The 27,661-nt window shown below is 52.2% G+C and overlaps 1 protein-coding gene and 1 pseudogene across 24 annotated transcripts in view; one reads left to right on the forward strand and one right to left on the reverse strand.

Moving 5' to 3' along the window:
- The window catches only part of CAMTA1 (calmodulin binding transcription activator 1), a 764,551-nt gene that overhangs the window by 277,206 nt on the left and 459,684 nt on the right, over positions 1–27,661 (forward strand). The gene's annotated exons all lie outside the window — the stretch shown is intronic.
- Positions 6,611–7,830, reverse strand: LOC306655388 (non-histone chromosomal protein HMG-17-like; annotated as a pseudogene). Its single transcript has one exon. The product of its transcript is annotated as a non-histone chromosomal protein HMG-17-like (transcript).

Raw genomic sequence — 27,661 nt, forward strand, 5'->3', positions numbered from 1 at the left:
ACACCCATCCCTGACTCCAGGGCCCAGGCTTGCTGCCTCCTGACTTGACGAAGACTCGGAACCTCCGTAGGCCACAAGAGGTTTGCTTGGACCGTCTGCTTTCGGGTGATGACTTTCCATTGTTCCTGATGTTTCTGATGGTATAAGGCAGAGAATTAAAACCACAGAGCTGCACTTTTGATTAATGTGTTAGATACAATGTCACACATTTCATGAACGTATCTTTCAAAGGAAGCGAATCTGCTGCCAGGAGCATGGGACAAGGGCTGTCTTGCAGAAGCACACTTGCTTTTGGCAGCTGAGCAAAGCCGGAGACTCTGCTGGTGGGGTGGAGCATCCAGACGACCTCAGTAGGGCCTGGTGCTCATACCTGGAGGAAAAGGAAGCCTCTGAGATGAGCCAAGTCAAGCACAGTGACCCGGGAGTCGAGAGAGTGTGAAGGCCTTGGTGTGCCTCAGTACCATAGAGTCACGGGCTTTGCACCAGGACCTGCCCAGTCATGAGTTTCGATGGAAAACAACATGAGCTATGTGTGCAATCTAAAGACCCCAGAAGGGTCCTGCAGGGCATCTTGATAAGCACTGTAGAATTATTAAAAAAAAAAAAAAATAAGCCACAACTTCCCATACGCAGTGGGCGAAGAAGGTGGTCATGTTCAGCTGAAGCCTGTTCAGCAGTCAGGTGCTTTGGCTTGTGGGAAGTTCTTGTTGTTGGGGTCAACCACATGTGTGCCCACAGAAATCACCAGTTATGAAAGAATCAGAAAAATTTTAGGGGTGTGGGTGTAGTTTACGGGTGGAAATTGAACCCAACAGGAAAACTGGGGTAGCTGGCCATCAACTCTCTCTCTGACAGTCCTGAACGCACAGGTGGATGTCCCTGTTGGGTTGTGGGAAGGTCAGGTCACCTCAGTCTTGAGGAGGGCTCACAGAAAGAACAGGGCCCCGTCCTGCCCTTCCATACTGCTTGCGGTGGTGGGGCCCACAGAGGGTCTGTGGCCTTCTTTGGTAGGTTCCCTGCCCTTGGTCGTTAGTGCTGAGGCTCTGTGAGCAACCCTGAGGTGACTGGCAGGTCACTCTTTGGGTTGGGAGTCACTCTGTTTCCCAGGTCTCAAGGGACTCTGGGGGGTGGGGGCAAAAGGCTAGGTTCTTGGGAAAGGCACTGCTTGTCCTTCTGTCCCTCTCTGATGTCACCTTCTCCTGGGGCTCCCACAGTTGTCAGGTACTCACCTGGCTCCTCAGGACCGCCCCAGAAAAAGGGCCCAGGGAGTAGCAGCCTGGGTGCTCCGAGACCCTTTCTGGAAAAGTGTGGTGTGCCTGGGCCAAGGAAGTGAGCCTGGGGCTCGCCCGCAAGGAGGGCTGCCCTCTTGCTCTGTCCAAGTCAGCTCTCAGGCAGTGTCCAGACAGGTGGCTGATAGAAACCCAGGGTCCTTTGTCCTGAGCATGTTCCAAGCCCACCCTGAAGGAGACAGCACAGACTGCCTCTCCTGGTGGCTGTCCTTGGCTCTGCTACCTTCGCTGGTGCAGAAGCCAGAGCTCAACCCTCCTCCCTCCCCAGGACTGCCTGGCTCCTCTGATGTTCTCTCCTGCTGGATGTGGCGGTGGCCCTGCCAGCCTGCCTTCCTCCCTGCCCAGTCCTTCTGCCCACGGAAGGCAGGGGATTCTGTGAGAGCACAAGCGTGCTCAGAGCCCCTTTCTGTCAGAACCCTGAGGGGGTCCTGCTCTTCGGAGGGAAACTCGAGACACCCAGGGATGTGGCAGCTGCTGTTGCTGCTCCAGCTCTGCCTGGTGGTTGTGCCCTGTGAATTTTCTGAAGCAGTTGCAACGAAGGCCTACAACTCCGAGGCTTAAACCATAGAGACTTCTTGTCTCACAAGAAACCTCTAGAGGCCAGAAGTCTGGTTCCTTCTGTGGCCTGAGAGGGAGAATCTACTCCATGCCTCTTTCCCAGCTGCTGGCCCCCAGTGTCCCCTGGCTGGTAGATGACCGCCTTCTTCCTGTGTCTCTATGCTCAGCTTCCCTTGGAATGTGCCTGTCCCTTTGTCCAAATTGCCCCTTTTTATAAGAGTGCTGGTCATCTTGGCTTAGGCCACTCCAATGACCTCACCTACCCATTGTCTCAAAGACTCCACTTCCGACATATTCACAGGTAGTGGGAGCGGGGCCTCAACATCTTCTGGACTCCTGTCTTCCCTACAGCAAATGCTGTGTGAGCTGCGTGCCCCTCCCCTGGTCCTCTCGGGTGCTGGGCTCTCTGGGTGCTGTGTGAGCTGTGTGCCCCCCCTCCCCTGGTCCCCTCTGGGTGCTGGGCTCTCTGGGTGCTGTGTGAGCTGCGTGCCCCGCTCCCTGGTCCTCTCTGGGTGCTGGGCTCTGTCTGCCACTGGTCTTCACCAGGGCACCTGTGTGTCCCCTCTGTTCTGGAAAAGCCTGGGCTGCTCAGCTGGCCCTGGCCCCCTCTTCAGGACTGACTCCTTCCTCAGGAAGACCCTTTCTGATGAACTCAGCGGTGAGCCATGAGATGCCCAGCCCCTGCCACTCTCCTGCTCTTCTGCAGATGTGTGCGCGTGTGTGCCCGCGTGTGTGTGGGGTTGAAACAGGCCTCACTTGTGCCAAGCACACGCTCTACCACGGAGCTACACCCCAGACCTAGGGATGCCCGAGTGGAGGCCCGAGGAAACAACTATTCTGCTTCCACTTGAATTGGAATAGAAGATTGTCACCACTGACAGTGTTGAGTCAGGAGTGGGACTTAATCTCTGGCCCTCCACCCAGGCCACTCTCCTCCAAGTGATCCCTGGGGACACTGGGAGATCTCATGGTTCTAAGGGAGCTGGCCATTTATTAATTAAGTCATTCATCTGGTGTCCAGAGAGCCTTTCCTGTGCTCCAGGCGCCATGCTGGGTGACGAACGTGTAGGAGTGGGTAGGACCCATAGTGATGGCCACCAGCCTGTGGCCTGCATTCGAGGTTAGCCCAGAGTCATGGTGGGTAGCACATGTTGGCCACCTGCCCATCCATACACACCTAAGGAAGCGCCTCCTGGAGAAGCGACATCTAAGCTGACATCCCGAGGAGGAGTAGGAATTAGCCTGGCCAATGGGAAGGGTGGCGGGGGGTGGGAATTTGAGGTGGGAGACAGCGTTGCCAAGGTCAGGAGGCCAGAGGCAGCCTGGGACGGTTAGGGGCTGAGTAGGTGGGCAGGACCGGTTATGGGCTGGAGGGGTGGGAGTGTGGGGGAGCAGGTCCCAGGGGCCCCCTACGTCATGCCTGAGGAGCCCGGGCTCTGGCAAGGCCAGGGGTGTCGTTGAGCCCAGCGATCCCACAGACCACGACCCATGTCTGTCTGTCCGCTGAGGCCCCGACTGGGTGGCTTTGTGCAGGTCTCCCTATCTGCTCCCCCTGCTCCCTCCCCCTTATTTGATCTGCCACCAGCCTCTGTTCAGCTAATGACACAGAGTGGTGTTTAATTCTGAACTCTGCAAACTTGAAAGATTAAATAATGGATTTTGTGATCTGCCGAGCTCCTTCCAGGGTAGAATGATAAGATGTCAATGGGAAAAATTTAAATATTGATGAATTTTAACTTTTGTATTGATTGAGCAGTGACATATTTTGAATAATGAGTCACACTAAAATGACAAGGATTCCTATTGATCCTGCAGTATCTGGCTGTATTAAAATGAGAGTAATTCTTAGAATTTGGAAGGCTTTGAGCAGCTGAAGATCCAGGCCGCGCGTGCGTGAGCGCGGGTTTGAGTTATCCTGTCTCCCCGCGCTCTTCACCTCTGCGCTCCTCAGGGTGGCTGCGCCTTTCGAGGGCTGGGTGGTCCAGGGCCTGAGACACGGTGACTGAGCCAGCAGATGTGGGGCTTCCCCAGGGGAATTCCCAGACCACTCAGCTTTTCCTGGTGCTTGTGGCTCAGGGGTGAAGAAGAGGCCAGGCTATGGGGCTGGCTATGTTTCACGCTTTTGCTGAGCGTGAAGCTACAGCCTCAGGAGCTGACACAGCGAGCCCCCAGTGGCTGAGCCCAGGGATGCTCTCAGGGTCCTTGAACTTGCCTTGACCCTCCTTGCCAGCACTTGTGACCACGTTGTCCTCACGTTTCCTGGTGCCTCCTCACCCACATGGTTACAATTCTGAACTTCTTCACTGTGGCTTTGAATATTTCCCCAGGGCTCTCAAAGAGGCTCAAGAAGCCGGCAGTCAATCAGAATGGCACTGCCACGTGTGGTGCCCGGGACGTGCCAGCCACTCTGCTGAACGCTCCATTCGTTCATCTGTCACTCAGCCTCCACGTATTTATTGAACTTTGACTCTGAGCCAAGCGGTACCCTGGCTGCACTTAGAGCTCCGAGCCTAAAAGGGGAGGGAGATGTAACCAATGACAACACGCAGAGTCCTCGCGTGACTGTTGATTTCAGGTGTGACTGACACTCACAGGACACATGCAGGGGACAGGCTCATGAGGGGGCATGCAGACAAGAGCTAGCCCAGCAGGCCTGTCAGGTCCCCTCAGAAAGGCCTAGGCCTGTCTGTAGAAAGTCCCACTGGCACGCTGGCTCTTGACTGTGTCTGGGACCTTGGCAGGTAAACAGTTCAGAAACTCTCGAAACACTAAGAGCAGCCAAACCTGTTTTCCTTCTTGGATTCAGGCGTGTGCTAAGCTGGGCAACCCCCATGACCACCCTCCATCCCATAAAAACCTCAAGTGCTGGGCCACCTGCCTTTGGAGGGTCACAATGCATCCCGTACAACTTTGCTGGGAGAGGACCCTTGGGGGCTGGGGCCTGGCTCCCTGGTCTTTGCCCCATGGGCCCGTTCTCTCTGCTGATCTTGCTGTGTGTCTTTCATATAATAAACCTTAGCCACAGGTGGGACCACAGGCTGGATCCTGGGCGTCACCCAACCGGGGGATGGTCTCGGGATCTCTAGACACAAGTGGTTGGAGAAGGCCTCCTGATGAGGTGGCATTTAGCTGAGACCTTAGGAACTGAGGGGCGAGGCACAAGATGGGAGAAATCTTCCTCGTCAGAACTGAGAGCTTGCACAGAGGCCGGGAGGCAGTCACTGAAGCAGGATGGGGTGGCTGGGGTGTCGGTCTGGAGGATGCAGCCTGCGGTGAGGCAGCCTCGGACAGAAGAGGCCAGAGCATGTTGGGTCTTCTAGCCACGGTCAGGAATTTGGACTGAACTTTATTTCTGATTTTTTTATAGCAACCCTATCAAATAGGAAAGATTTGCCTCATTTTTAAACATGGATAAAATAAGGTCACTTGCCTGAGCTCTCACGGTTAGTACATGGCAGAACTTGCCACAGATTAGGCCACCTGGCTTCCGCAAAGCCTGGGTTCTTTCCAAAGTCCTTGGTGCAGATGAAGCAGGGCTTCAACCCTCCTGACAAGGTCAACAGGAGCACCCTGGCTGGGTTGCTGTCTTTCCCTCCTCCTCCTCTGCGTCTGCTAATTCTCAAGGGCTCACTGCCCTGGAGAGGCCACGTGGGGGAGGTGGGAGGGTGTCTGGGCTGGAGTCCTCATTGAGTGAGGCTTTTACTTGGGGCAGTGGACTTACTGCATTTGTGCCTCAGTTGGGCTGCGGTGGTGGGTCTGTGCTAAACTTAGAAGAAACTGCCAACCTGTTTCCCCAGCTGGTTGTACTATTTGACATTCCATGAACAGCACATGAGAGTGCTTATGCTCTACCTGTCCCCAGCCTGGGCCTGGGCAACTTATTTATCTAAAATGCTTAACCAATCCAGGGTAGAGTAGCTGTGTCCCTACTGATGAGTGGTGCTGACAGTTTTTCACGTGCCTATTGCCACCGTACCTGCCGTGATGAAGCATCCTCAAATCTTTGCTACTTAAAGAACTTGATTGTGTTCCTATTATTGAATTGCAAGAGTTCTTTGGGAGATTCCCCATTGAATATGTTTATAGATATTTTTCTTAGTCTGCTTCTTGCTCTTTCATTTTTGTAACAGGTCATTTGAAGAGAAAACATTTCAAACTTTGATAAAGTAAAATTAGTTGACGATTTCTTTCATGGTTCATGCTTTTTGTGTAATATTTAAGAAAGCTTTGTCATTCCAATTTTAGAAAATATGCTGCTGAATTGAGCACAAAGGAATCTTTGTCAAGCCCGACATCATTAACATTTTCTCTTGTGTTTAAACTTCTAGAAGTTTAATAGCTTGCCTCTTGTAATTAGATCTATCGTCACTTCAAGTTGGTTTTTGCATGTGATGTGAGATAAAGGTCAATTTTCTTTTTCCATTTTTTGTTGTGGCTACCTGATTATTTCGGCGCTATTTGTTGAAATGATTACCCTTTCCCTATTGCATTGTTGATTCCTTCACTGAAAATCAATTGTCCATGTATGTGTGAGTCTTTTCTAAACTCTCTCCTGATCCATTTTATATGTGTCTCTGTTTATACCTAAACCACATTTTATCAGTGTAGCTTTACAAAGTGTCTTTAAATATGGTAGGGTAAATATTCCAATTTTGTTCCTTATTGACATTATTCTGCTTTTCCTAAGTCATTGTACATATGCATTTTAGGTTCAGTTTATCAATTTCTATAAAAATTTCTACAAAATCCATATAGGATATTGATTAGGATTGCATTGGCCACCTTGATAAATTTGAAGAGAATTCACTTCTTAATAATGTTGGTTTCCATTCCATGAACATGGTATATATCTCTATTTATTTGTTTCTTTCTTTCTTTTTTTTTCCAAGCCAAACTGTATCCAGCTTTATTAAAGATACTTTTCATAAACAATCATGGTATTTCAGGCAGGACATGGGCAGACAATCGTTAACAGTATACAACAACTTTCAAACTCCCTTCTTTGATGGACTACCAAAATCAGAAAGCCACTATAAAATCCAATGAAATCTTCATTTGATGCTCTGAATAGGAAAAGTTTAGAGTGAGGGTCGACATTTCACATTTAGCATGTTGTTTAACAACTTTTTACAAGCCAACACTGACTTTCAGGAAATGAAATGAAAATGGCAAAAATTATTAATCTGAAGATCCACGATCTAGAAAAGGAACTGTTGCTCTTCTGAGGGACAATATCTCAATGATGTCACTGGGAAGTCCAGATTGCCGACATACTGGTAAAACCAATTGTTGGGAGACAGATCCCAACAGGTCTGAGTTTAGGGGAGTTAAGTCTATGCCGATGGCAGAGGGAGAGGAGGACATAAGATGAATTTGAGTTTTTCCATACCACAAGGCGTTTGTGCCAAGGTGGATATGTGTGCAAACATCAGGGAATCCCTCCTCTTGGGAGCCAAGAGGAAGTCTCTCAAAACTAGCAGGGGAAGGTGTTTTCCCCCACAGCAATCCAGCTTTGGAGACATTCTACTAGTAACGTATGCTCCTTCCCCTGAAAACAATAATGAAGTGTTCTGTGTGCTAACAACATAGCTTAAAAAAAAGAAAGAAAAAAAAAGTAAAACAAAATTCTGCATTTTTATAAAACTTGATAAAAAATAGTATTTCAAACTGTACAGTCACCAGAAGTACACAGTTGTCAAAAATGCACACACTTCACTTGGCATCTCCAGCACCTTCGGCTTTCTGTGCCTGGTCTGTTTGGCATCTCCATTTTCTGCAGGGTTATTCCCATCCTTGCCAGCCTCGGCTTTTCCCTTTTTCCCTTTGGGTACCTTCTCTCCCTTCTTTGCAGGGGCCCTTTTAGGCTTGGGCTCTGGCTTTGGAGGAGCAGGTTTAGCAGACAGCCTTGCTGACTTCTCTGTGGTTCGTCCTTCACCTTGGCTTTATCTCCTTTAGCATCCCCTTCAGCCTTTCTCTTGGGCATGGTGGCGACGGCGGTGGGACGCATGGTCATTCTCGCCTCTTCTTCCTATTTGTTTATTTTTAAACAATTCTTTTTGCTTTATAGTTTAGCATGCAGGTTTTGTACATATTTTGGTTAAACATATCCCTAAGTATTAAATATTTTTGATGCTATTAAAAGTGGCATTTAAGATTTGTCAATTTTCTATTGTTGATGCAAGCATACAGAAAGTTGATTTTTACATATTGACCTTGTATTTAGAAAACTTGTTAAATCCACTTATTAGTTCTGTTAACTTGTTAGTTGATTGTGTAGAATTTGATGCCTAAACAATCATATCATCTGTGTATGAAGACAATTTTATTTTTTTTTCTTTCCAATTTGCATACCTTTAAATTTCATTTTCTTGGCTTACTCACTTGCTGCAACCTCCAGTCAAAAGAAATTAAATGTAAAGTGTAAATCTTTGCCTTATTCCTGATATTCAGGGGAAAATTTAGTCTCTGACCATTAAGTATGCTAATGGTGCATTTTGTGTACATGACTCTTATCAGGTTGAAGATTCCCTTTTATTTCTAGTTTTTTGAGAGTATTTTTGAGGGGTTACTTTTAATTTTGACGTAATTCTTCGACTCTCAAGAAGTAAAAATCATACTCTGTAGATTCTTCTAATAACATACTTATAGTTAAAGATATTATCAAAACAAGGCAACTGGCATTGGCACAGCCCCATCGGCAAGCCTGTTGGCCTTAGCTGGACTCCTGCTGTGAGTTTTTATCATGGACATACATTGAATATTGTCAAATGTAAGATTTTTATCTTTTAGTCTTTTAATAAAGTGATTTACCTAATTCATTTTCAACTTAAACCAACCTTTTATGTGGCTATGATGTGTTGTTATTTCTTTTCTTTTCTTTTTTTTTTTTGGTGCTGGGGATTGAACCCAGGGCCTTGTGCATGAAGGACAAGCACTCTACCGACTGAGCTATAGCCCCAGCCTTTGTCTGGGTTTAGTGCTGGAATAAAGCTTGATTCATAAAATTAGTTGGTAAATCTTCCCTCCTGCTTGTATTTTAGAAGAGTTTGTGTTGAATTGGTGTTATTTTCTCTTTAAACATTTGTTAGTATTTTTCAGCAAAATACCAGACATCTGAACTTGGAGTTTTCTTTGTGGATCAAGTTTTTAACTACATGTTTAATTTCTTTGATGGGTAAAGGTCTGTCTGAGTTATGTGTCTTCATGAGTGAGTTTAGCACTTCATGTCCTTTAAGGAGTTGTCTGTTTCTTCCAAGTCACCAACACATCGCTATGAAACTATTCATGCTATTTCCCTGTTAGGCACCGAGGTCTGTGGGGCCTGTAGTGATGCGCCCTCTCATTCGCAGTGCAGGGAACTTGTTTGCAGAGGTTTCTCAATGTCCTTCATAAAGAGCCATATTTAAATTTCATTGACTGTTCTCTCAGGCATCACTGTCCTATACCTTTAGTGTGAAAACTGTTATTTCATAGATTTTTAAAAGAGTTTCTTGTGGTAGGAGGGTGATTCCATCATGGCTGCAGGGTAAGTCCTCAGCGTGTTCAAGGATATGAAGGAGTTCTGAGGTCAGGGGGCTGGAGAACTGCCACTGTTGTGAACCTGCCCTTCCCAGGATGCCACCCCGTCAGGCCTTCTCAGGGGGTGTGTTTCTCTCCCACGCTCTTGGTTCTGCTGCACCCTGAGGCCATGCAGGTGTCTTCCTGTTGAATGCCCATGCCATTGTCCCCACGTCCATCCCTCTTCCCTGAAAGCTCCCCTCTCCTTTGAGCTTCCCGCCTTCAAGCTTCTACCACATGGCATCTTCTCTTGCCGTGGTTTTTGCAGACTCCTCTCCTTCCTTGAAGAGGTCGGCACCTGGATCACTGCCTCTTCCCAACTCTGCACCTGTCATTATTCTTGCTGGTTTTTAGTGGCCACAGAGGGATGCTTTCAAGACTCAGGAGTGTTTGTTACAGTAAGCAACACTACCTGCTGCCACCAACGAACCTTAACTCAGAGGATGAAGCTTCCATGTGCCAAGCGCAGCACCCTCTGCGGCTCTCACCTGGCAAAAGCCACGTCTGTTCAAATCCAGCTTTACCTCTGGACACTTACCCATGCTGCACGGTGTAGCTGTCTCCAGAGGCCGGCCCTGGCCAGCGTCCTTAGGTCTGTGATCCTCCTGAGCTCCAGTGCTGCCTGGCGAGTCTGCACCGCTCCATCCACACGTGCTAGGCCACTCGAGTGGCTCTGCACCCTCTCCCGCGTCCCCTCTCAGCTCTTGGCCTGGCTCCTGTTTTCCTGAAAGGACAGGATGAATCCAGAGGAATGTCTGGGGCACCTGCCAGCATGTCTCCCTCCTGCCTTCAGCTGCACCTGACCCAATGGCACCTTCCCTCTGCCCTGTGGGCCACCTGCTTTGCTGCTGGCCACTCAGCTCTGCTGTTGCTGGGCCTGTCCTTCTCGCCCATTCGAGGGCACTGTCCTTCCCTCCCTCTCCTCGGCCTCGGGCCCTCTGTCAGATCGCGCTGATAGCACAGAGCCATCCGCGGCCCCTCCTGTCGAAGGCAAGTCTCTGCCCGTCTCTGTCCGCACTGCGCAGGGCAGTCTGGACACCGCCTCACCTGTGCACTCTGGCTCCTCTGCTCCAGCTCTTTCTTTTGCTCAGTCAGAATTGGTCTTCCTCACCCCAGCGGGAAGGTCTTGCTCAATATACCTGACCAGAGGTGGGGCTCCACCTCCTCTTCTGGCCCACGAGATATGTTTGACGTAACTGGTCATCTCTTCCTTGCAAAGCTGCCTTTTGCTGCCCACTCCTGCTGTGGCCACCATTCCAGACAGTTCCTTGAGTGGCTCCCGTGTTCTAGACATCTTAAGGCTGTGGTGTCCAGGGCCCCGCTGTCTGTCTCCACTTCTCCAGCAAGCCCTCCTGGCCGCCCCTGCCAGGCCCTTTCCTTGGCACACATCTGTTCGCTGACGACCTCACATGTGTAGTTCCTGCCCTGCCTCTTCCCTGGACTCCAGGCACATCTGTTCCTCGAGGGTCAAGCAGGCATCTCAGACCTAACCTGTCCCAACCGAGACTCGTAATCAGTCACCTGCTAGAGTGTTCAACCCTGATCTTCCCTCTCCCGGACAGTGGCCACCTGACTTTCCCCAGTGCCTGGGAGTCACCTCCGCTCCTCTCTTGTCCCTCTTCCTCCATCTAGTTCACTGGCAAACCCTCTGGCTCCGCCTTCCCAACAAATCCAGAATCCCTCAGCTGCGGGCCCTTCCCTGCACTCAGGGTGGTCCACACCACTTTTGTCTTTCTCCTGGACTACGGAAAATGGTTTAGGATTTCCTTGTAGCCCTCACATCAAAATGTGTCACCCACTGCCCAAAAGCCTACCCAGTGGCTCTTGTGCTACCAGGTCCTCTTGGATCTGGTTCTCATCTCCTGCTTGCTGGCTTTGCTCCTGCCACTTGGCTTAAATATGCTATACATATTCCTGCCTCAGGGCCTTTGCACTGGCTATTTCCTCTACACAGAATCTTCCCCCATTTTCCTCATGGCTCCTCCCTTGCCTCCTTCAGGTGTCCCCTCAAGTGTCACCTTCTCATGGAAACTCTCCCTGACTACTCTCCGCAAGACCCCACCTCCATCCTTCCTCTCATTCCCTTCCTCTCCTGTGGCTTGGCCGCATCTCTGTTGTTATCCGTCTCCTCTGCCAGAATCTGAGGGGCAGACATTCCAACTCTGATTCATGCTCTGTTCCCTGGTGCCTATACTTGTGCCCAGTATGTCATTGGGACTGTCTTTTAGAATGAATAAGTTTTGGCCCAAGTCCTGGATTCATAAACATAAAAATCCTGTCCTCCTTTAATATTTATTTAAATTTCAGGAATTAAATGTGATGACTGAAAGAAACAAATCGATTACAATTTAAATGTGCATTTTTATGGTTGATAATTATCATAAGGACAATTTATGTTAATTCTGAAAATTCACGCTCTTCTGAGATGCGTAGTGTCAAGTGGAAGACGCCCCAACGCGGTCTCTCCCTCCTTCCTCCTCCCGGCGCGGCCCTCAGCCGCACAGCTCGGAGGCCGGTCTCGTGGGCGCCGTTTCCTGTGGGTAAAACACTCACCTAGGACGCCATCTTGCTCTGGCTACAGAGTTGGTCTTTTTTTTTCTTCACTTAAAAATACACCAAAGGCCTTTCTATGCTGATGCCTCCAGGTCTTCAGAAAATGCCACTGGAGGCCTCTGGGACACCATGGCTGCGACTCTGGCTGCCCCTACCTGCCCCCCCAGGGGCAAGCCCACTCAGTACTCCCTGTTCAGCAGCTGTCCCCCAAAAGCCGGGTGCTTGGCCCACGTGACGTGTCCCTGCACAGCTGTGTGTCGCTTTCCGTGGGGTCTTCCATTGCCCCCTCTGCAGGAGCTTCGTCCCATTCACTAGGTTGTGGTGCTTCCCTCCTGCAGTTTTGTACCCCAAAGTTCTGCATTCAGCCCACGTGCGTGCGATGGAGAGGGAAAGAGGGAAAGCCAGAAGACTAGCTCCTCTTCTGGACCCCGCCCAGCCACGCCGGCCGATGCTTCAGGACTTGGAGTGGGCAGGTTTGCTGGCTGGGGTGTGGGCTCCCTCTGTACCCCATCAGGGAAAGCCGCAGGCTTGTTCAGCCATGGGTAGCAATGGCATTAGAAAAACAGCAGCAACAGTAACAGCGACTGAGACTAAGTCACCATTTACTGGGTGCTTACTCTGTGCAAATGCTTTATGTGCATCGTCTTTAATTTTCCAATAACCCAATATGAATTAGATACTATTACTATTTCTGTTTTCTGAAACAAGCCCAGAGAGGTGAAGCAGGCCGCTCAGGAACACACAGTTAGTGTCTGGGCTGGGATTCAAATCAGGGTCGCGTATCCAGAGCTCAACTTTCCAGGGCCAACCTGGTATTTCTGATGGAGAACCAGGTTTGCGTGGAATCTTCTTTCCTATAGGGAGTGGTTGCATTTTTAATTACAGAAAGCTCCCAACGTGTAATTGATAGGTTAATATGGCAACTTGTTTTTTGCTTGAGGAGGTATCAGTTTAATGCACGTGGACATTAGCAGTGAAAAGACTCTCCAGAGTGACTGACTCCCTCCCTCCACCCCAGACTTCAGAGGGGTCCACCCAGCAATCTGAGTGCTTCATCCTTGGGCCACTTTCCGCTCCAGCCTGAGAAGGCGAAGGGAAGGCGGGCTCAGGAGCCGCAGCAGGCGGGTGAAGATGAGGCCTGCAGGGTTGCTACGTAAGCAACCAGCAGCTCGGACAGCAGCATCAGCTGTTGTCAAACTCGACTCGGGTTCCACAAACTGAATCTAGAAGAGAAAAGAAAAGCTATCTGAGGAGATTTTGTTAAAGTTCCACTTGGTTAGCATGCTTGCAATGCACACTGTAACAAAGCTTTAATATAATTAAATTTTAAATTCCATGTAGAATCTAGTGGGTAGGCAGATGTACCGGTATGTTAAACTTTATGTCGCTTGAAAATGGTTTTCAAGTACATCAGAGGGAGACCATCCAGCTGTAAAATTATCAGCTTTATGACGCCGCATCACAGCTCTGATCTTTTTCTTTTAATTAAAAATGTACCTTAAAGTTGAACTGTTCCTACTCTCTGCTACCTCTTCTTCTTTCTTAAAATCTTCCCACACAAGATGCAGTAGTGCGACTGTTCTGTGAACCTGTGGGGATGTTTATGCAGGAAATAACTTTTCAATTAAATATTAATTTTGGTGGCTCTTGAGCCCCTCTCTGGGCCAAAGGGCAGCTCCTCGCCTGTCTGACGCTGTCCAGGCTGGGGGCCTTAGGTGGTCAAGCCTGCTAACCTCTGTAGCCAGTTCCAGAAATGGAAAGAGTCATAGAACTTTGTACAGGAAGGAGATGAGCCCCGTCCAGCTTTTCTGACCTTGGCCAGGTGTGGAGGGCTGCAGGCGTCTGCCCTCAAAGAAAGTCATCTCTTTAATTAGAAGTTTTGTCCTCTGTTCACGTGGAGGCACTTGTGGATGGGACTCATCAGTCATAGTCCTTTGCTATGACCCAGGTCCCAGATCCTTGGGAAAGGCCATAGAGACACTAGAGACTGGTTCCCAGGGCTGGCCTCGGCAGCAAGGAGAGGCCCCACAGAGGCCTTGGGCACCGGGGTTACTTCCAAGGCTGGCTCTGGCAGGGGCTGACTGACAGCTGCCAGTACACTCTGTGTTCCTTTGTAAATGAGTTCAGTCCTCATCAGGCGCCTGCCCCCGAGCCTGGCATACAGTGAGCACTAAATCGACACTGGTTATTATGGAGATTATGAATGTTTTTGATATTATGAATATTTTCATATTCTAATTATAGTCAGATCCTGGTAGACCTTAAGGATCCTTCTGGAACCTGCCAAAGGGCAAAGGAAGGGAAATGATCCATTCCTTATGTGGCCTGGCAATCCTGTCAGCCGCAGATGTGGGTGGGAACTGAGGATCATCTCATTTAAGGCCCATTTTTGCACTAAATGAACAGGAAATGGGGCTCCTACCCACTGAAGGGACTTGTCTAAGACACACAGTGGAGTGGCCCTCCAGCTGGACTTTTCCTTTGGTCTTCTTCAATGGCCCCACTGCTGGGCACCACATGCCGAGCTCCCTTGAACCTGGGTTACGTTGTGGGACAACTGCCCCGGGCCTCCTGCAGCCTTCGAGAGCCCTGTCCTATCCCACCACCTCCCAGGCCACGGGAAGAACAGTGGCCAGAGAGGTCTGCTTGGACGCTGGAGAACTGCAGTTTCCACAGCCCGTGTGCTTCCCCAGACCCCGCTGAGAGCCCAGTCCTACCCACACCTGTAGCAGGAAATGCCACGTCCTGCCCTCGTGCTGGGATGTGGTTGTGACGGTGCTCCTTGAGAGCGGTGGTCCAGGAAGTGTGGCCCTGGGTCCCAGGATGTCTGCGGGACGTTTGCTGCCAAGGGGTCAGACTTGGGGGAAAGTTCCAACCAAGGATTCTGCCACAGCTCAGCCTGGGTGCCTCGTTGTGGGGACTCAGGACAATCCAAGCTTCTTCTGCCATCAGGGCTTGGAAAACAATCCACACACGTGTGACTCCAGGGTGGGTGGTGGAGCCTCCTCCACCAGCTGGGGCAGAACCAGGGGAACAAAGGGCAGAGGCTTCTGGAGGAGGTGACCCTGGCTCGGGGCAGGAAGCCCACACTGGCCTTGTGGTGGGTGAGCTGCTGAGTTAGGATGGCGTGCCAGCATCATCAGGGCTCTGCATATGGGGCGGGCAGCCTCTGTCAGAGAGGAACAGAAGCACGTCCACACAGCGGAACCACCCGTATTTCATGGCATCCTGTGAATTTCTGTGATAGGCTTAGGTTGGCACTGTGGGCACAGGGCTGGTCATGGTGACGGGTTGGCACCGTGGGCACGGGGCTGGTCATGGTGACGGGTTGGCACCGTGGGCACGGGGCTGGTCATGGTGACGGGTTGGCACCGTGGGCACGGGGCTGGTCATGTGACGGGTTGGCACCGTGGGCATGGGGCTGGTCATGGTGACGGGCTGGCACCGTGGGCACGGGGCTGGTCATGGTGACGGGCTGGCACCGTGGGCACGGGGCTGGTCATGTGACGGGTTGGCACCGTGGGCACGGGGCTGGTCATGTGACGGGTTGGCACCGTGGGTATGGGGCTGGTCATGTGACGGGTTGGCACCGTGGGCACGGGGCTGGTCATGTGACGGGCCACCTCAGGGCTCTTCTCACGATCATGTCATCTTGCTGGAGGTGCCTCGTGGCTTGCTTGCTCTGAAGAGGGGGAGATACCCCATTGGGCAAGGGTGGTTTGGGGCAGTTTAGGGACCAGTGGCAATGACAGTGAGGACGGGCAGACAGCGTCCCCTCCCTGAGCCTGGTGTGCCTTCTCTGAAGAGTGGAGGGCTGAGCGAGCCGCTGTGCAGGTGCTTCCTGCCGCACGCTCCGATTCTGATGTGGCATTCTCATGCCTAAAAAGGTCTTTCTTTGTCCAGCATAAGATCCACTTTGGAAAACGTGGATCTACACCTCTTTCCCCCTAGGGGACCCTAGAGAGAAGACAGGCTGCTGACCAGGTGCTGCCCCTGCAGGGATGGGGAGGGACAGGACAGGAGGAGCAGGGTGCAGAGAAGGACTTGTGTGGTGGGGTCGGGTCCCAGCGGCTCCAGGGAGGAGCTTCTACCTGATCGCCCAGCCTGGACTCAGGGCCGAGTCCCACACAAGTGCAGGTGATGTCTCCATGCTGATCAGCAGTTGCGAGTTGTGACTCTCAATCCCAGTCCCGAGTATTAGTCACCACAAGAAGCAAAACCTTCCATGAGACACTTAGGGCTGTTCCAAAGTTAGCATTGTTTGGAGCCACTTTGGATGTGTGAAACCCAAATTAATTACGCTTCACCACCTAGTCAAGCCACAGAGTGTTGACAGTGGCTTTCGCCGTTTCCCTGTGTAGCTGGCTCTTCTGTGGGTGGGGACTTCCTGCTGGCTGCGGCTTCTCTCCACTCCACACCCACACCTGACACTGAGGCTCCTTCCCAAAGGGTCAAGGTGCTGCAACCTCTCCCCCTGATCTTCCCACTGCCGAGGAGCAGTCCCTGCAGCCACGAGGGGGCACCCCCTTTCCTCAGGAGGGCATAGAAACCAGTTTTGGTCACTTTGCAAATAATGACGTTTTGTGATTTAGAGAGGGTAGTCCAGTCTCAGCTTCTACCACGAGCTTGGATTTACTGGTGCGAACACAGTCATATACATAAGTGGAAACGTGGCTTCTGTCCACTCTTGCTTTTCATGCAATGCCTTCTATCCTGTTCTTCTTGTGCATCTCTGTGTCGTCAGCAGAGCCACTGTGTCACCAAACTCAGGGACGGCTTCACTCTGTGGTTCAGATACACTGCTCTTTCAGTCTAGGTACCATGCTGCCCTGGAAATTCTAGGCCGTTGTCTCAGCTGGAGCTGCTGTAAGGCGGAGCCACAGGCCGAGCAGCGTGACAATGCACTATACTTCCTCACAGTTCTGGAGGCTGGAAGTCCAAGTCGGGATGCCAGCATGGCCAGGTTCTGGAGGGCTCTCCTGGCTTGCAGGAGTCTGCCTTCTTGCTGTGTCTTCACATGGCCTTTTCCAAGTGTGTGTGCATAGAAAATCCTCTCCTCCTCCTCTTCTCCAGCCACTATCAGATTAGAACACCACCCTATGACCTCATTTAACCTTAATTATATCCTAAACTCTCTATTTTCAAATACACTTGCATTGGGGGATAGGTTTCAACCAGTGAATCTTGGGGGGCATAATTCAGTCCATGGCACCTGCTACAAGGACCCACACACAGAACACTAGACAAGCTCGCCCTGTAGGTTCACGTGTGTGATCGCCACATTGTCAGGACTTACTCTGGTTTTGAGGGCTTTTTTTTTGAGGCTTGTGTATGTGGACACCAAAACCTGCAAGCATGATGTCATGCCATTCTGCATGATTATTAAATGGTGTCAGATTTATTCGCCTCTGTTTATCAGTCCTGTCTGGTGACCTCCGTAAAACTTCCTGAATGAGGATCGCTGAGGCCGTTTCAGCTGATGCTGTCTCCAAAGGGTGCTCTGATGTCAGTTATGAACACCCCGCAGTTTGGACAAATCTGTGGCCACGGCACATTGGTGAGGAGGTATCTGCTTATCCGTCCCATTTTACAAATGTAGACACAGATGGGGGCACGTAACCTGCTCCAGTGTGCAGGGCTGCCAGCCACCTGGATTGGCATTTCCCAGCATCATGTCCCCTATGGGGGTGTGATGGGAGCGTGTTTTAATGACAAGATCTCTGAGGGGACAAGGGGCAGAAGGTCCAGGGACCTTCTCACTGCACCTGCTCAAAATCCCCAACCCTGGGAGCCAGCGGTGCCCTCTCAGCAGGGCCCACCCTCCTGGGCAGGCGCGAGAGCACCCCTTAGGCCCCCCGGTCTTAGTGGGACTTCACGTGCCTCTTCATCCTGCAGGTCTGAGTGGGCTCTGGTTTATTCATCGATTGTATTTATGGAGACCACTGAAACTTCCAGAAAAGGTTTCTTCCCTGCAAGGCTCTCTTTGAAGACAGGGGTTGAACAGTGTGGGGAGGATGGGCTCTCGCTGCGGGGCAGAGCAGCTGTGTATCCTGGGAGCCAGTGAGAACAGGCTGTGGTGCCAAGATGGCTCGGGACAAGCTAGCTGGGCCCAGCAAAGCTGGAGTTGCTGCTGCCCTCGGGGAACAAGGGCTCAGGGACATGGCAGCGGGGCATCCAGCGACCCTGGGGGGCCAGAGCAGGAGTTTAGCCTGGTCCAGCAGCACAGAGCTGGTTCCTTGCAGCTGGGACCACACCAGTCACCCTGCGCAGTTACCTGAGCAGGATGTCCCACACTCAGTGAGTGGGCTTGGGAATGCATCTTGACTGACACAGGAAGCCTCTGACTGAGTAGGGGCATAGCTGACCTTCAAGGAAATGAAATGTGGACTGAGGGTCCTCGTGGTATCCAGAAGGAGTTCAGGAATGGCATGGCCCTGGGCATGAGTCCATGTTTCTGAGCTGCGCTGTCCTGGGCCAGTGTCCTAAGCCCCAGAACTCAGCCTTCACCTCTGTGAGTAGAGGTCCAGCCTAGGAATTACCTAGGCTGCTGAAACCATGCAGGCTGCTTTCTGCTTCTTGAACAGGTACTGTGCATGCATTGTATTATGTCAAACGCTTGAATCGAATCATCTGCTTTAAAGGAAGAACTTCATAAAGTCCAGTGGTGTAACAGCCTGGGGGTGCTCAGTAATGCAGCTGCATATTCCCCACCCTTCGAAAACAGGGTGGCTGCTTATTCCAGAGGCAGCTTGTGGCCAATAGTCCACAGGCCCCAGGTAGCCTGTGGGCCTCTCTGCCTGCTGCTCAGCAGAGCCTCCCTCTGGGCGCCTGTGGATCCACAGGGCCTCGGGTTGTTAGAAGTTAATGCTCACAGATGCAGGGGAAGCACATTGGAGGGAAGAAGTAAAGAGATAAAAATGTGTAGGAAGGTTATCTTTCAGTTAAGAAGGCAGTAATTCTTCTTCAGAGTCCCGTCTGGGATATCTGTTTCGCCCATGCACTGAGAACCAGTATCTGCACAGCAGGAGGAGGGCTACTGGGCTGGAGCACCCCTCTGTGCCTGTGTCTCCATGACACCTGCCAGGTCCCAGGGGCTCCTCCCCAGGGGGCAGAGCGAGGCGTGCGCACCTGCCTACTGCACTGGCTGCTGGGAGGGTGACTTGGTGTCAGTGGGGAGGAGGGTGCAAACCTGGGGTCTCGTGCCTGCACCTGCCCCTCCTCCCTGCTGGCTCCTGGCCGGATCTAGAGGGCTGCTCTTGCTCCAGTGCTCAGTCCTGCTGACCTTCCATCCAGGGGTCGTGGACAGGCCAATTCCAGCCCTGCCACCTCCTGGGTGCACACCCAGGGCTCCCCTGTTCTGGTTTGGGGTGCGGCCAGTTTGCCCAGAATGCCCAGAGGTCCCAGGCCCTAGCTGCCCCTTTCCTTATCAGGGGACTTCGGGTTCTCCGGATGGAGGCAGAGGGGCTCCGAGGGGCTATATAGCTGCCACTCCCTAGGTGACCGCAAAGCCCTAACTGTGCCAGTGGCCACACTACTGTCTGCCTCCACCCCATGGGCCTGTCTGGTTACTTCTCCACCCAGCTTGACTGGTCCCTTGGGCCAGAGCCTGGGCTTGCTTGTCCTAGGTCCCCAGGGTCTACCCGGGGCAGAGCATAGAGGACTGCAGAATCGCTTGCCACCTTCTGGGCAGCTGTGGAGGGCCCTGTGCCCAGGCCTGCTTGTCCTGTGGGCACATTTATACCCACAGCATGTCTTCCCTCCACTGGGGCAGGGAAGAGGCTGGGGAGTCTCCCCTTAATGCTCCCTCACTGCCCAGCGATTGGGACAGGTGGGGCAGGGTAGGGCTCCCTGCGTGGGGCCGTTGCCTCTGCTGGTGGAGGTGGACCAGCTTCCCCAGGCAACGGGGTTTCCAGTTGTCACCCTCCTGGGCTTGGAGGTGCTCCTGCCTGGGGAGGGGAGGCTTTGCATTTGAGTACACTGGCCTTTTGCTACTGAGCAGCAGAAAGACTCGTGGGTAGGGCAAAGGGGGCTCACAAGCTGGACCCTCGGCAGGCCTGGAAACAGTACCTGGGGCAGCTGAGGGGCATTTCTCGCTCCTCTTTTGCATCAGAAGAGACCTTTCCCCCATCAGCCCTTCCTTGTGGAACGCCAGCTTCATCTGGGCTGGTAGTTTGGTTCCTTAGCAGCTGGGTGGTCTTGGGTCAGTTGTTCAACCTTCAGTCTGGGTAATCATGCCCTCTCCCAAGGCCGCTGGGAGGACCTGAGAGTTAATGTCCATGAAGGCAAATGTCTGGGCAGGGAGTTGTTCTCATTCAGGTCTCAGCAGCTGGGCTAGGTTTCCTGGCTGGTCCCCAACACACGGAGGACAGGAGACAGTCTGCTGGATCCTGCGCTCTCCAAGGATGGCTCCCCTGACCTCTGGGAGACAGAGTGGATCCAGCCAAATTCCAAAAATAACTCAAGCCTGGGCTGTGGCCAGCAGAGTCAGAGGTGCTGATGGCAGTGCCAGGCAGGGCGGATGCCGGGAAGAGTCCACGGGAACCTGACCCAGAGCGGGGAGTATTCGCTCTTGATGGCCGTAAAGGACAGGAGCAGCCTTTCTTCCTCCTGGGCCACTCCTGGGGCTGTGGTGCTGGGGGATGGTCACAAGGCTGGTGTCACTGCCTGGGGGGCCCAGGAAACTGACTCAGCTCCATCCAGGAGCTGGTGACCTTGGACTCTACCAGCTGGCTTGTTGTCCAGCGGCCTTGCCTGGAGGAGTAGGGACGAGGCCTCTTCAAGGACTCCGGGCTCTGCCCAGGGTTAACGAGTGAGGCACGCTTTGGGGAGCCAGAGCCCCCACCCAGGCCCCAGCAGCTGCTCAAGATGGCAGTCTTGCCCAGGAGGTCCTGGCCTGGCTTTGTGTTTGGCCCGGATAAGCAAGTGGACCCCAGGACCAAGCGACTGGTCAGTGTAGTTAATGAAGCAGGTACAGAAATGCCTGTCTAAATGCAGTGTGGGAGGGGAAGTCACACAGCCACAGGGCAGGGCCAGACTCCTGCTTCTTCCTCGTGGGAGGGTGAGTCTGCCAGCAAGGAGGCGCACTGGCCAGACACAGGGCCTGCGCCTGAGCACCCAGTGTTGGTGCAGGGCACACTCCTGGCTGGATACTACTTTGCGGTGGGGCCTGTTCTGTGCATTGAACGGTGTTTAGAAGTGTCCCTTATCTCCACCCAGCAGATCCCAACAGCCCCTTCCTCTACCTGTGACAACCAAAAATATCCCGACATTGTCCCAGTGTTCCTGGAGAGCAAGATTCTTCGCTGCGAGAACTGCGGCTCCACCATGCAGACACAGATCTCCACAGCTTTCGGACGGAACGTGGGCCTGTGGGGAAAGGCCAGGTGGCGCCTGCGTGCTGGGTCCTTGCCATTCCTTTCGGAGGGTGCTCTGAGGAGTAGGCCTGGGTCCTGGCCGCACATACCCGGGGGAAGTCTGTATCCCTCTGTCCCTTCTGATATTGCTGCTGCTGGCTGGCACGGCAGATGGGCTCGGAGAGCCCCTCTCACTTTGCCCGGGTGAAGAAAGCAGGCGCAGGGTGCTGCACACATGCTGATTGACTCATCAGATGATCTGCTGCAGCTGCCTGCATTTGTTTACAGGGTGAAAATTAATGCCACAGATGTTTACTGTATAATAGGATTTGAAATCTGTGGTGGGGGGGGGGGGGGCACCCGTTGAAACCACTGGGCCAAGAATGAGAAAAACGCTTCTGCACGAAGGAGGATTTGGTTCACTAAGTAGCGCACGGTACTTGCTGTCAAATGCTAACAAGAAGCATAGGCCTCCGCTCGGCCGGTGTTGGCGTTTGTGCCTGTCTCTGGCTTTATCCCGCCCTGTGCTTTGCTCTGGCACGTTCTTAAGCGTTTTCATTATGGGGAGAGCTGCTTCTGAAGGGCACACCCAAACCTAACCCAGGGCGCAGGCTCGGAGGCCGGCTGGCCTCCTAAACCCCTCCTGCTCGCAGCCCCCTCTTGTTCGGGGCAGGGTGCTGGATTGCAGAGCAAGGCCTCTGGTCCCCCTGGTGACCCCGGGCCATATTGCCTGGATCTGGACCCCTGCCCGTGGTTGTCCCTGAGACGTGTGTCTCTCTCTTGGTAGAGTGTCTAAGCCACACGTCACCAAGAGCCATGAGGGAGCAGCCATTTGCTGGGCCTGTCCAGAGGCTTTCTCAGGGACTGGGACAGACAGGGTCCCCGGTGCTTTTTTAGTGGAGTGCCACGGAGGAGAGGGGTTTGGGGGCATGCTGGCACATGCCTGGGGACCCTGGGGCCCTGGAGGGAACCTCCTTCCCAGAGAGCTTCCTGCCTGTGGCCCAAGTGTGCACTTCTGTTTGGATTCTCACTTTCCTTTGTTTTTCTCTTCAGCCAGCTCTGATTGGATTCACCATGGATTAACATTTTCCATTATACGTGATAATGTGTTTTTTTTTTTTAAACCAAATCTCCCTTCACAGATTGCTGTCTTTATAATATAGGAATGATTTCTCAGTCACTTTAAAAGTCCTGCTTCATTAGCTTGCTGACTGTTTGGTAATTTGCAAAGTCACTTTCACAAGTTTTAATACTGCCCGGTTGAGAATCACAGTAATAAATGTATTAGATCTTAATGGTGTTATGATTCTGTCTGAAGTGAAAAAAAATTAGAATCAGTAATTAGCTCTGACCCCAACGTGAGCCTGCGGCGTGCGGAAGCGGATGCTGATGGTGAGCTTCACCACGTAAGCGCGAGGGAGGCCCTGGCGGCCGGCCGCTCGCCTCTCCCGATGGTGCTCCTCCTTCCCTAGGACATGCCTCAGTCTAGACGGGCCTCTGGGAAGCATGCGGGGTGGGCGTGACTGTGGGCGTGACTGTGGCCCTTCGCAGGTGGAGACCTTGGACCCCAGCATCCGGCTCCTGCTCTGGCTTACTGTGTGATGGGTGACGACACTTGCCAGGAAAATTGCCCAGAATTTTTTTTTTTTTCCATTCTCACTTTGTTCCTCTTCCTGTGTCTGGGATGAGAGGAGGGGTCAAGGGCAGAGGGAGAGCATGGCGCTCCACTCGCTCCCCAGCAGGCTCCTCTGCCTCGTGGGGTCTCTGCAGGGCCCTTGTGGCCCGGGGCCTAAGCCGTGCTCCCTCTTGGTGGAGAGGTGGGTGGGCTCCGGAGAACTCACTCAGCTTTGCCATGTTCCATTTACCCTGATTAATTTGGCAGCTGTACGAACCAGAGGGAGTGGTACACGCCCCTAACCTTTCACAGATGTTCCAGGCCAAGGTTTTCTGGCAAAATCGATTTTGACATTTTGATAAGAACTCATTTGCTATGTTCTGTATTTTGAATCTTTGACTCTAAGCTGTTCTGAAAACCAGCTGTGAGGCTCAATCCTGTTTGTAGGATCTGCATACTGCATCGGCAGCGGAAACTGCAGAGCCTTGGGTCATCTCCGAGACACCTGAAGCAAGTTAGGCGGGACGTGGTGGTGTGGAATCACAGTGGTGTATCAGACTGCTGCCTGGGAAGCCTGGGAGAGATGCATAATGAATGTCTTGAACCCTCTTCTGTCTGTTGCAGTGTTTGGAATGCAAAACAAAACAAAAAAGAGGTAGACCTTTAATAGAAAGATTTTGTATTCATGAAAAAGACCAAGTCCCTGTTACTTAGGAAACTTGGTTGCAATGCGAAACCGAGTCTTGGCATCGGGAGTGGGGTGATCTTTTGTCACTCAGCATAAGGAACGAAATTAAACATCGGGTTGGAAGCATTTTAGGCCACTAGATTCTGTCCAAATTGAGCTTCCTGTTTACAAGTATTATTTTGGGGGAAGAGTGATTCCTAGGCAGCCTGGCTCCTGGAGGGGTCGTCTGCCCCCAGCGCAGGGTCCCCTGCCTACTTGCACCTGTGGCAGGCTCTGTGTCTTGCTCTGAAAGAACAATTCAAACCAGAGAAGACAAAGCATGCAAGGAGACAGGTCCAGGAACCAGGAGGACAGGGAAAGGGTGGCTGACAGCCCGTGGTGTCACCTCCTGGCTTCCTTCCTCCCCCGTGGACGGTGAGTGTGACGTGATGGGCAGGGGATGGGAGCCTTGGGCTGGTGTCCTGCACAAGGGCACTGCAAGTTCTTGGCCTTCTTCATCTTCCCTCCCTCTGCTTGGGGTCCCTGTGTGTGAGGCATTGTGGGTCTTGGGAGCATTTCATGAGTGACAGAGAATGTGGCACTGAAGGATGCAGCCCTGGAAGGCTGCATGGTGACATGACAGAGACCAGGAGGCTGGGCCCCTGCTGCGACTCTGCCTGGCTTTCTCTAGGACCCTGGGTACCAGGATCCCCATGGGTTCTGACTGTCCCAGTTGTACCTGGGGGTATTGGGCTAGAGGATTGGCAAGAACCGGAAACCCATTCTCTGCAGCATCGCTGAACAGTCCATCCAGCTGGGTTGCTGGAAGGTGCTCCAGAAATCCCAGCCAGGGAAAGCACCGCAGGCGGGCAGGCCACTGCCCTTGGAGGGTAGGAGAGCCCTTTCCCTGACTGGAAGATGGCGGATTGACTGGGGACCACACCCCCTGGAAATCTGTCATTGAGAGTCTGCCATCGCTAAGTGGGTGGTGGATCAGCCTGTGAGTCTGGCTTATGTCTTCTATTTTTCCTTCATTCTCCGCCCTTCTTCCTAGAATCCCATCTAACCTTTGCATCCATTTTCCTGCCTGGGTATCTGGAGCTTCTTTGCTACCCAGTTTGTCCCTCCCTCTGGAAGAAAATGAGCTAAGAAATTAGCATTGAGGCCATGATGAATTTGAATACCCTTCTTGCTGTGGGGTGTTCGCTTTCTAAAGCCATGGAGCCTTTGCTGGTGATGGAGTTCCAGGCACACAGCACACCTGAGCAGAGGGCATCTCCCTGCCCCTCACTGCAGAAAAGAGAGCACGTCCAGGTGGGGTCGTCTCTTGGGTTTATTGGACTCCAAGCCTCAACCATTCAGGACTCCCTCAGGGGGCTGTGATTTGAGGTGTGGGAATTGACGGGACTTCTCAAGAGCCCCTCCTGCCCCAGCGGGGCATGTGGGTGCCAGCATGCTAATGCTCGTGCACATGTTTTGTTAAAACTCTCCATGCTCCTAGAATAGAACGTCCCTGCAGTTTGCATGCTCTCTCCACTGTGGCCCTTCCCTCCAGAGCTAGCGAGATGAAAATCAAGGCCCGGAAATACTTGTAAGTGAGAGACTGCAGGTGCCAGGGCAGCCTGGGGGTTGGGTGAGGGGCCGTGGACTGGTGGAGGCAATGTCACTGTGGATGGATGGGAAGTGGATTCAGGGGAAGGTGGCAGAGTGGACATTAACCTTTTCCTAAAGTCAGACTCTCAAAGGCCCCTTGTGCTGGGCAGTGCCCACACTCCCTGTGGGTGTCTCATGCTGGTTTGGGAAGGCCCCAAAGGAGGGGGGTCAAAATAGAAGCCTGTTCAACTTGGGCCTCTGTGGGAGCCCAGTGGGGTGGGAGAGGATAGGGGAGAGAGCCAGTCGGGGAGCAGGACACAGAAAAGCTTTGGGCTGGGAAAAAGGAGCCCTGTCTCCAGCCTGACCTGCCACTGATGAGCCACGAGGTGAGGCGCTGGGGGAGGGAAACCAGGCGGGCCTGGTCAGCAGGCTGGTCCCGCTTTATGCCTGCCGTACTCCAGCCCCGTGTCTCCCTGTGCCACCTGCCCGTGTGCCTGGCAGGGGCTGTGCACTTGTCCTTCTCATTCCCCAGTGACTGGGTTCCACCTGTACAGGGTCCCTCGTCCTGGGCCAGTTCTGTGCCCCTAGGGGGATCCAGTGGAAGATATGGCCTCTGTCTTCAAGAAAGGAGGAGACACAGAAATGGCTGGTGTGAGCACAAGGTAGCCAGGACAGTGACAGGAAGACATGAGAGACCAGAGAGAAAGGTACCCAGCCCGCCTGCAGGACTGGAGGGCTTCTCAACAGCGAGGTGACCTCTGGCCTGAACACCTTCCAGTACAGCGCCCTCCTCCCCGCGCTGACGTCCCACCTAGGCTGTTTGCAAGAAGGTGAACCTCGCGCCACAGTGAATACAGAAGAGTGTGAGGTGAGAGGCGCTCGGCTTTGCTGAGCCCCAGTGAGCTTCTCGTGCTAAGACGAAGTCCACTGGGGGGGCTGCACCCGGTGTACCTTGGGCCCTTTGTCGTCTATGGCTGACACCTGATTTTATGGGGAGCAGATCATTCGCCCTTTCAGATTGTTTGGATCAATTCCCACTTTCAGGACTATGGTCAGCAGTCTCCGTGGGTCAGAGGCTCCTGTGACCCGTGAACCAGCAGAACCGAGGACAGAGGTTCCTAAGAATCATTCCTCATCACCTTCCTTGTCCCCAAGAGAATCACGGGTCAGGAGGAATTCCTATGCAGGGAAAAGTGTGTGGTGTAACACGAAAGTTAATGATGGAAACTTTAAGCAAGGTAGGGATCGAGGGCCTTTCTCTACCAAGCAGCTGTAGCACAGGAAATGTAAATCTAAACCGCAAGGAAATGCACCACGCGTCAGCACACTGGCTAAAACTGAGGACATAGACACAAGGTCGGGCACAGTGGGAAGCATTGGTGACTGGCGGGGGTGTAACATGGGTGTACACACTGGGAAATGCTCGACGATTCCTACATCTCAGCTGAGCACATCTACCTACAATAGAAGCTCCTCTTTTGGACGTGTACCAAGAGAAATGAAAACATATGCTCACAAAAAGGCTTGTAGAAGAACATTCTTGCCCGTTTTACTCGTGACAACTAAAAATGGAAGCTACTCAGGTGGCACCAGTGCGTGGTCAGATGGCTCCAAGTGGAACATCAGGGCAGAAGGGTGTGTTGGAGGAAGGCAGCTCAGGACATGGCAACCAGGAAGCAAAGAGAGCTCTGATCACCTGTGACAAGACATAAACCCCAAAGTCCCACGTCCAGTGATTTGCTCCCAACCGCTACCTGCTCAGTTACCAACCAGGTAATCCATATTAGAGGATTAATCCACTGACTTGTTTATAAATTTCAAATCTAAGTTCACCTCTGAATATTCTTGCATAGCCTCACACATGGGCTTCTGGGGGACACCTCACATCTAAACCATTACAACCAAGACGTGAGTGGACTGAAGGATGGTATATTCATGTGATGGAATACCACCCAGCAGTAAAAGGAACGCTTTCCTGAGAACCACCGTACATGGGTGGATCTGAAAACATGCTGAGTGGAAGAATCCAGACACCAAGAGGTCATGTTTTATTTTATTTCCCAGTTTAATTTTATTTATATGAACTTTAAGATCAGGCAAAACTAATCCATGATGGGATACAATCTCGACAACGATTGCCTCTGTTGTGGGTGATGCTACCTGCAATTTACAGGGAAGGGAGGTGAGAGGACTTCCTTGGGGTATTTGGGTGTCCTCTCCCTGGCAGATGCATGACTCACACCAGCCTGTGCATTGTCAGAACTCATCCTGTGCTGTATTTGAGATCTATATATTTCATTCTCTGCAAATTTTACCTAAAACAAACAAACCGAAAATATCGAACTGTAGTTAATGATACGTCTGCAGAAGTGTACTGATGTCTGCAATTTACTTTGAGATGCATCAAAAATAAACTGGATCGATGAATACATAGAAGGATGGCTAGACACTTGCAAGACAGCAAAAATAGCAAATG

This window comes from Sciurus vulgaris, assembly GCF_902686455.1.
Source record: "Sciurus vulgaris genome assembly, chromosome: 1".
Lineage (NCBI taxonomy): Eukaryota > Metazoa > Chordata > Mammalia > Rodentia > Sciuridae > Sciurus > Sciurus vulgaris.